Raw genomic sequence first — 12,344 nt, 5'->3', positions numbered from 1 at the left:
GGGTGGCTTAGCGGTTTAGGGCCACCTTCAGCCCCGGGGCGTGATCCTGGAGACCCAGGATCGAGTCCCACATCAGGCTCCCTGCATGAAGCCTGCTTGTGTCTCTGCCTCTCTCTCCTTCTTTATCCCTCATGAATAAATTAATTAATTAATTTAAAAAAGAAAATCAAAATAGAAAGAAAATTAATAGTAAAGACTCATGAGTGTACCTCTGATGATAAATCTCCATATTAGATAATCAAATAATGCACCAACTCTTCAGAAATACTTGGAAGTTTGCTACAAAAAAAGACCATTTTTTCATAAAGCAAAAGGAGACAGATAATACAAGAACATGCGCATTTACAAATTGTTAAATTTTTTCTAGTGCAGTAAACTGAGCAAGCTGAGGTTGACCTGGTAAAGTCTAAGACTGAGAAAGGTGTACAGCTTTGGGATAACATTTTAGAATTTTTACATCCCAGAAGTCACAACCAAATCTAAATTTGCTTAAATATTTATTTATTCTATAAAATCAGGACCTATCTATATTAACAATACCATAGAAGAGTAATACGGACATATTTGAATTAAGAGATCCCAAGTGCTAACACCTATTTTTTTCTTGATGAGTTTTATTAATGTGAAACTTTATTTTTTTTTATGGTAAAAAAATTTATATTTAGATTTATAGCTGGCTGGACTCAGTTTAGATGATCCCAATTTTGTTGGCAACATCCAAAGCATCATAGTCAGGAGCCAGTTGATCATATGCTTTCTTCTCTCCATCAGGCCTGATCAAGGTATTGACCTTAGCCACATCAATGTCATAGAGCTTCTTCACAGCCTGTTTCATCTGGTGCTTATTGGCCTTGACATCCACAATGAACACAAGTGTGTTGTCTTCTATTTTCTTCATGGCTGACTCAGTAGTTAAGGGGAACTTGATGATGGCAGAGTGATCAAGCTTGTTTCTCCTGGGGGCGCTCTTTCGAGGATACTTGGGCTGCCTTCAGAGACGCAGGGTCTTGGGTCCTCGGAATGTAGGTGATGTTCAGATCTTCTTTTTTTTGTGACTGTGCACGCCTTTCAGCACCGCTTTCTTAGCTTTCAAAGCCTTTGCTTTGGCTTCGGCTTTGGGAGGGGCAGGGGCTTCCTTCTTCGCCTTCAGTGCCATCTTCGTGAAAGGGCTAATGTGAAACTTTAAAACACTTCTGGGATGTTGGTTTCTTTTTTCCTTGGCCCAATGACTCTAGTTCAGTGGTTCTTAATTGGGGGTGGTTTTGACCTCTAGGGGAAATTTGGCAATATTTGAAGGCATTTTTGGTTGTCTCAACTGTGGGGGAGGAGAGGATGTGTTATCAGCATCTAGTGAGTGGAGGCCAGAGATGCTAGTTAACTTCTCACAGTGCACAGGATAGCTCCCCATGACAAAGAATTGCCTGACCCCAAATGTCAACAGTGACAAGGTTTTGAAATCCTGTCCTAGATAATGTTTTCAGGGATTGGCAGAGTTTTTATTAATAAGTAGTTTAGTCAAGTACTTGAAATATGCATTATAGGTTTTAAAATATATATTATTGTGTTTAATCCCTGTAACATCCCTCGGAAGTGGGTATAATTATTGCCATTTTGTAGATGAGGAAATTGAGGCATGGAGGCTTCAGATAATTTACTCTAGATCAGAGTTAGTACAAGGTAGACTGACTAAAGATCTCAAGCTCAAATCACCAAGATTTATGGAATTTTGACAGAATGTCTAGGCTCATCTAATACAATATGATCCAGAATTTCATCTAGAAAGACAAGGACTAATGTTTGTGAAATTTCAGTGAGTTAATTTAGACTTCAGGAAAGCTACAGCAATCCAAAGAATCAATGGTTATTTGGTCATGTTTTACAGGTTTGTAACAGGAAGAACCTCTTATTTACATTCTCCTCTGAACCACAATTTTTTTGATGTCAGGGAATTTATCTTACTCATTGTTGGATCTACTGGACCTTGAACATTGCCTGGTATACAGTAAGTAGATGCATGATAAGTATTTATTAAATAAGTGAAGGAATAAATGGATGATAAAAAATGATACAGTTATTCTCTCTGAGCAGTTTTCATTCCCTTAATTTATACCGTGGTGTTGCTAGTTACCGAAGTCTTTGAATATGGAACCCAAATCTTAGTTTTCCATAACTCTCTCTACTGCACAAGTGATAAAGATGTGCACTTTCCCCATACAAACAAGCATCATGTTTGCCCACATTGACAAAGAACATGGATAATTCATTCTATTGGAGGGAAAAATCAATCAAGAGTGTTTGTTTTCACTGTGAACATCACCAGGAACAAGATTGTTGCTGTGCATTTACTGATGAAATGTTTAAGGGGCAGCTGTAGATAATTTGAGTTTTGTGCTTCCAGATCACAGAAATCTGCAGTCACTCTAGAAACAGCAACTCTATTTTGTTTCTGTTTGTTTTAATCTCACAGCAGAGCTTTACTTGCTTCAATGTCATTTAAATATTGTTTCCTTGCCAAGCTGACCAGTGAAAAACACTTGGTGTTGGGATTAAAGATTAGTTACAGGCATAGCTTTTGTCCAGGTGGAGGCAAGCATGACTACTGTTGTTGACTGCAAGCATCTGCTGAAGAGCAAAAAGTTCTGGGCATTGGGAGTGTATCAACTATCTATTGCTGCCTAAAAAATGACTTCAAAACCGAGCAGCTTAATAAAACAAATATTTACCTTATGATTTCTGTGAGTCAGGAATATACATGGTTAAGCTGAGTCTTCTTGTTCAGAATCACTCACAAGGTCAAAAACGAAGTGCTGACTGAGACTGCAGTCATCTCAAGGCTTGATGGCTTCTAAATTTACTCATATGATTGTTGGTGGGATTCAATTCTTCATGGGCTGTTGGACTGAGGCCTCAGTTCTTCCATGGCTATTAACCAGAGGCAGCTGTCATATTCTTGCCATGTGGACCTCTCCATAGGGCAGCTTACAACATGACAACTGGCTTCATCAAAGCAAGCAAGGAAGAAGAGCCAGAGAGAGAGAGTGTGCAAACAAGATGATAGTCACATAATTTAGTAGTCTTTTAATGTAGTCTTTTATAATTTAGTCACTGAAGTGACATTGATCACTTTTCCACATTCTGTTTATCAGGAACTAATCACTAGGTTCAGCCTACACTCAAGGAGAAAAGATCATATAAGGGCGTGAGTACCACAAGGTGAGTTGGGAACCATTGGGAACCATTTTAGAAGCTGCCATCATGGGAGACTTAGATTTTAGTCAAGTGACAGTAGTTAGCAGAGTGACAATAACTACCTTATTTTGCCATTTGGCTCTTAGTTTTCTCCTTTGTAAAATGTAGGGGTTGGACTGAGTTGCCATTTGTATTCACAAGATGTTAATATGAGTATATCCTACTTCTGAGATTGATTCACTGGATTAAATATTTTTTATTGTGTTGGTTAAGCTTTTGGCCTCAAGGAGTAGGGTCTTCCTCAAGTTACTGCATGGAAAGTGATCATCTGTAGTTAGGACCCAGGTGGTCTGAACTGAAATGAGAGGTGACAGGTTTCTGAAAATTCACTCCTTTTAGACCCTCTGAGGAGCCTTTGTCATGGCATTTTTCCATTGCTCTGAGAGTCTACCATTCTCCTCTGTCTTCTGTCTTTCCCTCACCATACATCTTTTACTTACTCAGTTTCTCTTTTCTCACTATTTAATTTGCCATGATCCCTCATGATGTTAGAAAGGATCCTACTTTCTAACATTTCCTATGTGCATCCTTTCAACAATTGATGCACTCCATATCTCCTTCTGTAAATTCCTGAGAAAGACAGTTGTATGGTTCAAGATCGTATTTTCGTGACAAGTTACCTGGAAGGTGTAGAAGGTCAAGACAGGCTTGCTATAAGTGATTGTACACTGATCCTCTGATGTTTTGAACACATTATATATGGAGGAACAAATCCAAGGATTATCTCTGGTAGATCCAAAATTCTTCTACTTCCATCTTAGCTTTTTTTCTCTTATGGATAAAAAAATAGTGCACAATGAGATAAAAAAAAAATCTAGGATGGAGTACAAATACATTATCTGTGCCCTAGACTTTATAGTAAGATAAGAATCTGAATAAATAAATTAGCTCAATATCTTGAGTGATTTATTCTATTGATGAATTTTGGAAACTGTGAGATTCTGACCCTTCCCTACCTCCACCAGAAGTATACTGGGCAGAGAATTATCTCTTGTGAGAAGGTTTCAATTGATTTCAGCAATCAAGACTTTCAATTGATTTTAAACTTTCCAGTTGATTTCAGCAAAATTGGAACTTTTGATAAAATCCTGTTGACTTCCCAACTTAAAATGGAAGCCACAGCAGAAAATCCAGATCACTGAGAACATGTTTACTTTGGAGTGAGAATGCACAAAAGTCTCATCTTAAATTAGGAATTAACGTGTTTTTACAATTCCCTATTTCTGTTTAAAAGAGAAATTCTAAAAAAATAAAAAATAATAAAAAATAAAATAAAATAGAAATTCTAGCCTACAATGTAATTTCATTAATGTGTTACTCTTGTAATTAAATGAAGATTCATTGATCCTTTTTTCATCTTTGCTTCTTTTCCTTTTAAAATCTTCTCAGGCTTAATTTCCTCCAGGAAATCTTTTGGAACTTGTTTCTTTAGTTGGACTGATAATCACTTACCTACTTTTGGAGCCCAAAGAGAATTGAGTACTTTTAAATCTCGTCTTTTTATTTTATAGAGAAAACTGAGGCCAGGAAAAGCTAAGTGACTTGATAAAGTCATAGCCTGTTAGTGGCAGAGCTGCAACTGGAGTCAATGTTTCCTCATTTCAGATTTAAAAACTTTTATGCCTTAATCAGTTAACAAGGTATTGTTGAGTATCTCTTCAGTTTGGGGATAGAACCCATTATGGAGCTAAGATGTAGCAAAGGAAATGAGAAATAATTTTAACCCAAAGTTCTACTTTAAGCCCTCAAATCTGTGGGACTTAGATTTCACAGCACCTCCCACTGTGGTAGTTAAGGGTATCCACTGATCACATATCCAAAGTTCTACTGTGGTTCTTCTGTCACATTCAAATATATCCTTCTGCTACTTAAACTAGTTGACCATATCCTATTGCTTTTGGCTCATCTTTTTCTCAAGACAGCCCAGACTCCTTGATCCCATATATGCCATGCCTTATCCCCTTTGCATCTTTATTCATGCTATCTCTCTCTTTTCCCTTCCACCTGCCAAAGACATTTGTGGTTCATCTCAGGACCTCTTGTTTCCTTGTAGTGTCTGCCATCTACTGTAGTCTGCAAGTGATCTCATGTCTGATGCTCCTATAACAGACAGAACACTTCTTTCATCCTTGCCTTGTACTGCTTTCTAATGGTATATAGATAGAAGCCCTATCTCTAACTAGACAAGAGGCTCCTTGGGGGCAACAAGGAAGGTAGTATTTTCTTTTATGACACTCACAAATCCTGGTACAAAAAGCTGAATTTGGTAATAGTTAGAAGACTCCTATATGGTTTACGTTAAGGTCACAGAACAGCAGAGATGATAGTGAACTTGCCCTGTGGTACAAGACAAGCTAACTAGAAAATTGAGCTTATGAAACACTATATTTATTTCTTGGTTCATTCATTCATTTATTGATCTTTTCACTTATTCATTGACTCTCTGTTATATCCTAGGTACTGATCTAACCCTAAAAAGTATGAAAGATTTGACAACATGCTTCCTACCCTCTTGATGCTTGCAATTGCACCAGAAAAAAATAAATCCATGTAATTTTGAATGGATGATATTTCTACACATTAACTTATAAATTTTTTCTTTTTAATTCTCATTTTTCTCTTCCCTATTCAGTCAGATAGGCAGCTGTGTGTTCATTTCTTTGATGGATGTATATGGAAAAGGTTGAAAAACAGAAGTAGCCCACGTACTTTTCTGACTTTAATTCTCCAAGAGCTTAAGTCCCCAGGGTCTCTATGATATCCTCAGGCTTTCCCAGAGGGTTATCGGATAAATTAAAAAGGAGTTACTGTGAGTTTTGAGATATGTTCAGAGTTTCAGAAAAGCAGAAGGAAGTTTTCTTCCCTCTTGGATTAGAAATTAATTTCCATGGGGTTGGGAAATGGGATAAGAAAGAGAACCCAAGGATCTTGGAATAGCTTGGATCTACAAACTGCTTCCTGGCTGTTCTGTTGGCAAGACCCCAAAGCTGTCTGGCTCAGTGATGCATCATACAGATGAAAGTAGAAAACTATGTCCCTGCCCCAATGGTAATACTGTCAGAGATAGGGGAACGTCTAAACCGGAGACTTCATGGATTATAACTGGAGATCAGGTGGTCATTCTAAATCCTCCTCACCCCCTGCCTCCAGTCAATATTTTGTTCCAAGACACAAGAAACTTGATATATTATGGAGACAATAAGAAAGTACAGTCTTAATAATCCATTAGCCTGTTGGAATGGAATTTGGATTCAGAAATTAAGTTGAAGTACAAAATAATAATAATAATAATAATAATAATAATAAAGAAGTGATAGTTCATATACCTTTAAGTCTGTGGACTGAAGTATATATCTGCTTTATATTTTAGTGTCACATTCCCATCTGACAAAATATGACCTTTGGGCAGCACAGATGGTTAAAATGAATTCCGGCACTTAATAAGCTTAACAGTGTGTAGCAGAAATAAATTTCATTAAAAACTTTTTTTTTTTAAGATTTTCTTTATTCGTTCATGAGAGAAACAGAGAGAGATAGCGGCAGAGACACAGGCAGAGGGAGAAGCAGGCTCCATTCAGGGAGCCCAATGCAGGACTCAATCCTGAGTCTCCAGGATCATGCCCTGGGCTGAAGGCAGCGCTAAACCCCTGAGCCACCCGGGCTACCCTCATTAAAAACTTTTAAAAAACACACAGTGGTTGACGTTCTGTAACAGGTGTCACTATACTCAAGGGTCCCACAGGATCCTCAAGTGAACCTTCCTTCATATATCACTTGAAAACCCATCACCAAACCACCAAAGCAATGAATTTAAAAATCTAAAATCTACTAAAAGCAAAACATGTAAATCAGACTTACTATTTCAAAGTAAATGGTGATGGCCAGCTAAAGGAGGAGTCCTCCCTCAACTAGTCAACATGTTCCTTTTGTGGCTTTGAGGGATGTTATGAGGGGTACTGTGATATAGGTTGTTTTTTTACCTACAAAATCCTCCACCTTTGGACATTTTTTTTTAAAGATTTTATTTATTTATTCATGAGAGACACAGAGAAAGAAGCAGAGACACAGGCAGAGGGAGAAGCAGGCTCCTTGTGGGGAGCCCAGTGTGAGATTCAATCCCAGGACCCCAGGATCACAAGCTGAGCCAAAGGCAGGCAGACACTCAACCACTGAGCCACCCAGATGCCCCAGTGAGCTAGCTACCTGGGAAGCAGGCTTGAGAGTCAGACATTCTTTTTTTTTCCTAAGATTTTATTTTTAAGAATCTCGGCACTCTCTATGGGGCTTGAACCCACAACCCTGAGATCAAGAGTTGCATGCTCTACCAATTGAGCTAGCCAGGTGCTCCACCTTTGGACATTTTTGAAAAAAAAAAAAAAGTTTAGGGGGCACTTGGGTGGCTCAGTGGTTGAGCGTCTGCCTTCAGCTCAGGTGGAGATCCTGGGGTCCTGAGATTGAGTCCCACATCCGGCTCCCTGTGGGGAACCTGCTTCTCCCTCTGCCTATGTCTCTGCCTCTCTCACTGTGTCTCTCATGAATGATAAATAAAATCTTAAAAAAAAAAAAAGTTTCTCCTAGCCTTTATAGTCAGAAGTTGATGAGGTCCACTTTTCTCTCTTGATTAATGGTAGCCTTGCTTCTATGCATTACATCAGATAGAAAGAGTGCTCACTTAGCATGTCCACAGAGGTCACCAGAAGTGAGACCTTCTGTGCATGGTTGGCCATTCAGCTTGGAAAGCCTAGGATATGGATGTGATTCCCATGGGAGACAATTCACCTTTTTAACTTTTGCAGCCCAAGCAATCACATCAATACTGTGTTCTCTGGTCAGGCATCCCAAGGAAAAAAGTACTGTCAAAAGTCAAAAAGGAACATATGTCTCACATGGAAGATTTGTAGGTTTTTAAAAAAATATTTAAATTCTTTTTAAAAAAAAGATTTTATTTATTTATTCATGAGAGACACAGAGAGAAAGAGAGAGGCAGAGACACAGGCAGAGAGAGAAGCAGGCTCCATGCAGGGAGCCCGATGTGGGACTCAATCTGGGGACCTTGGGATCGCCCTGAGCCAAAGGCAGTGGCTCAACCCTTGAGCCACCCAGGCGTCCCAAAAAATTTTATTTAAATTTAATTTACCAGTATAAAGTATAACACCCAGTGCTCATCTCAGCATGTGCCCTCCTTAAATGTCCATCACCCAGTTACCTCATCCCCCCACCCACCTCCCCTTCTGCAACCCTTTGTTTGTTTCCTAGAGTTAGGAGTCTCTCATGGTTTGTCTTCCTCTTTAATTTTTCTCACTCAGTTTCCCCCCCTTCCCTTATGGTCCCTTTCACTATTTCTTATACTCCACATACGAGTGAAACCATATGAAAATTGTCTTTCTCCGATCGACAGTATAATACCCTCCAGTTCATCCACATCAATGTAAATGGTAGGTATTCATCCTTTCTGATGGCTGAGTAATATTCAGATGGAAGATTTGTTCCTAGCTAGTGAATATTTCATCACTGAACTTATGTTATTCTGCACAAACATGAGCTTATTGATTATGTGTGGAAACTGCTTTGCTTAGTACCACATTTACTCTAGAGGAAGAATTTACATGGTAAACTTAAGTGAACACTCTAACCCAAGCAGAATTAGCTGCCTTAGTGACAAGAGAGGAAAATTTACATTTCTAAAAAGGGATTTTGAAATTTCATTATGCATGTGGGATTTATCTTGCCTTTAGTCTTTCCTCTATGGAAAAATAAAACTTATCAGAATCTCATGTTGATACTATGGTTGAGTGTCTAAATATGAGTATTACTGTAATTTATAAGTCATAATCTTCTTGTTGGCACTTTAGTTCCTCCAAAGGGCTTTTTGCTACTCTATTAAGATTTTGTTCCTGCCTCTTCCCCCTGTTGTCCCACCCCCAAATCAGTGTGTGTGTGTTTTTAAAGATTTTATTTACTTATTTATGGGAGACACAGAAAGACAGAGACATAGGAAGAGAGAGAAGCAGGCTCCATGCAGAGGTCCCGATGTGGGACTCGATCCTGAGACTCTGGGATCACGGCCTGAGCCAAAGGCAGATGCTCAACTGCTGAGCCACCCAGGTGTCCCTGAGTGTGTGTGTTTTTTTACATTAATATTGACATAATGTAGGGCAAGTGCAAGCACTGATATTTAAAAAAGATAAAGTTTTATAGATTGATTTTCCTCCTATTTGGACCTAAGACAACAGAAACTTAAGTATTTTTAAAATCGTGAAACACTGATTATAAAAGGAAAGCCTACTGCCTCAGGCCAGACTGTGGAAACACCCACCCCCACCCCCACCCCCACCCCGACATTAACAGACTTGTAAGCCTAGATGACCATCAAATCATGCTGCTGCAAACCAGGATGCTTGAGTAGGCTGCCATTTTCTCGTTGGTTTGGCATCTCAATATTGTGGTAACAGCTCATAAGCATGGTTTATAATGTAATTTGCTCCAATTTTTTTTTAAAGATTATTTATTTATTTATTCATAGAGACGCACAGAGAGAGAGAGAGAGAGAGAGGCAGAGACACAGGCAGAGGGAGAAGCAGGCTCCATGCAGAGAGCCTGACTGGGACTCTATCATGGGTCTCCAGGATCACGCCCTAGGCTGCAGACGGCGCTAAACCGCTGCGCCACCGGGGCCGCCCTTGCTCCAAATTTATATTGGTGAAACCAAGCGGCCAGAGAAATATGTTAATTTGGGGGGCTATAATCTAATATTGCGATGCTAATGGCATTTAAGAGCTTCTAATCCTTCCAAATGAGGTCATGACATATCAGAGTTAATAGGCCATCTTGAAAAGGTCCTAAGAACCGGATCTCCGGGCAGTGGTTTACAAACTAGATAGCTTCCATTCAGGATATTTTCCATCTCAACTTAGGAAACAGATAAATAATTGGTAGTTTGAGAGGGAATGATAACACAAGCATTCTAAAAGTTAGGTATTTTTAAGGGACTAATTCCTTACTACTGGATTTTTAGTTCTTAAATATGTCTATTATAATGTTTGCTAGATTGTTTAAAAAAATATTGAAGTATAACATAGATTCAGTTGAGTTCACAAATCACAAATGTACAGCTTGGTGAGTTTTATGACCCAGGTCAAGATATAGAACATTCCCAGCCCCATGGAAGGCTGCCTTATGCCCCTTCCCAGTCAGTATTCTCTCCCCAGAAATAATCATCATTCTGCCAACTGTTAGTTGCAGTGAGCTTTGCCTGTGCATACAATTCACTGTATAAAGGAAATTATACAGTATGTACTATTTTGGGTCTGATTTCTTTCACTCATCATTAAGTCTGTGAGAGCCATCTACATCATCAGATGTTGCTGTAGTTCTTTTTTTTTTTTTTTTACTGCTCTATAGTATTCCATTATATGAATATACCACAATTTAAATATATTTTTTCTCCTATTGATAGGCATTTAAGTTGTTTTCAGTTTGGTCTATTATGAATAAAGCTACTATGAACAAATTTGCACATCTTTGGAACACGTATGCACTCATTTTTCTTGTAGTATACCTAGGAGTTGAATTGCTGGCTCATATAGTAGATGCATGTTTAGCTTATGTAGATACTGTCAGTGTTTCATAGTGGCTTTACCAATTTACATTCCACCAGTAATGTATATGAAAGTTCAATTGCTCTACATCTTTGTCAACACTTGGTATTATCAATCTTACTAATTTTGGCCATTCTACTTAGTGTATAGTAATATCTTATTGTGGTTTAAGTTTCTCTTTTCCTAATAATTAAAGAAATTGTGCATCTTTTCATGTGCTAATGGACCATTTGAATTTTTTTTTTTTTGTAAAACGCCTGTTCAAATCTTTTGCCCATTTCTAAATTTAGTCATTTTTCCTTTTGTACTGATCCGTAGGTGCTCTTTATGTATCCTGGATATGATTAATGTTTTCGTATATGTGAAATGTTTTCTTTACCTGTAGCTTGCCTTTTTATTATCTTAAAGGTGTCTTTTGATAAATAGAACTTATTAATTTTACTGAAGTCCAATTTATCAATCTTTTCTTTTATAGTTGTGTGTTTTGTAACATTTTGAAGAAAAATTTGAACCTTTTTTTAGCTTCACTCACAAAATATAAGAATTGAAAAATATAATAAAAAAATCTATAAGAATTGAATCTAGCATTCTTTTTTTTTTTAAGATTTTATTTATTTATTCATGAGAGACACAGAAAGAGAGAGAGAGAGGCAGAGACACAGGCAGAGGGAGAAGCAGGCTCCATGCAGGGAGCCCGACACGGGACTCGATCCTGGGTCTCCAAGATCACGCCCTGGGCCAAAGGCGGCGCTAAACTGCTGAGCTACCTGGGCTGCCCAGTTTCTTTAAAAAAAAAAAAAAAAATATATATATATATATATATATATATTATTTATTTATTTATTTGACAAAGAGGAGAGAGCAAGAGAGCACAAACAAGGTAAGCAGCAGAGGGAGAGGGAGAAGCAGACTCCCCATGGAGCAGGGAGCCTGATGCGGGGCTCAATCCCAGGACCCTGGAATCATGACCTGAACTGAAGGCTGACGCTTAACTAACTGAGCCATCCAGGCACCCCTTTCTGTCAGTTTCTTTCTTTCTCTCTCTCTCTTTTCTTTTTTTTTTAAGATTTTATTTATTCATGAGAGACACACACACACAGAGGCAGAGACACAGGCCAAGGGAGAAGCAGGCTCCACGCAGGAAGTTCGATGTGGGACTCGATCCTGGGACTCCAGGATCAAGCCCTGGGCTGAAGGCAGGCGCTCAACCGCTGAGCCACCTAGGCATCCCTGTTTCTTATAAAGTTAAACATTCATCTACCCTGTGACCCCAAATTTCTACTTCTGAGTATTTACTTTAGAGAAATGAGAACATATGCCCACAAAAAGCTTTGCGCAAGAATGTTTATAACAGGGCAGCCTGGGTGGCTCAGCAGTTTAGCACCACCTTTAGCCCAGGGTGTGATCCTGGAGACCCGGGATTGAGTCCCACATCAGGCTCCCTGCATGGAGCCTGCTGCTCCCTCTGCCTGTGTCTCTGCCTCTCTCTCTCTGTGT

At 38.8% G+C, this 12,344-nt stretch overlaps 1 pseudogene; it reads right to left on the bottom strand.

The window, feature by feature from the left end:
• Nucleotides 1-688: 688 nt before the first annotated feature.
• LOC106558474 lies at nt 689-1,163 on the bottom strand (annotated as a pseudogene).
• Nucleotides 1,164-12,344: the final 11,181 nt, after the last annotated feature.

This window comes from Canis lupus, chromosome X (assembly GCF_011100685.1).
Source record: "Canis lupus familiaris isolate Mischka breed German Shepherd chromosome X, alternate assembly UU_Cfam_GSD_1.0, whole genome shotgun sequence".
Classification (NCBI taxonomy): Eukaryota; Metazoa; Chordata; class Mammalia; order Carnivora; family Canidae; genus Canis; species Canis lupus.
Note: the sequence above shows the minus strand (reverse complement) of the source record. Positions and strands in the feature narration are given on the sequence as shown.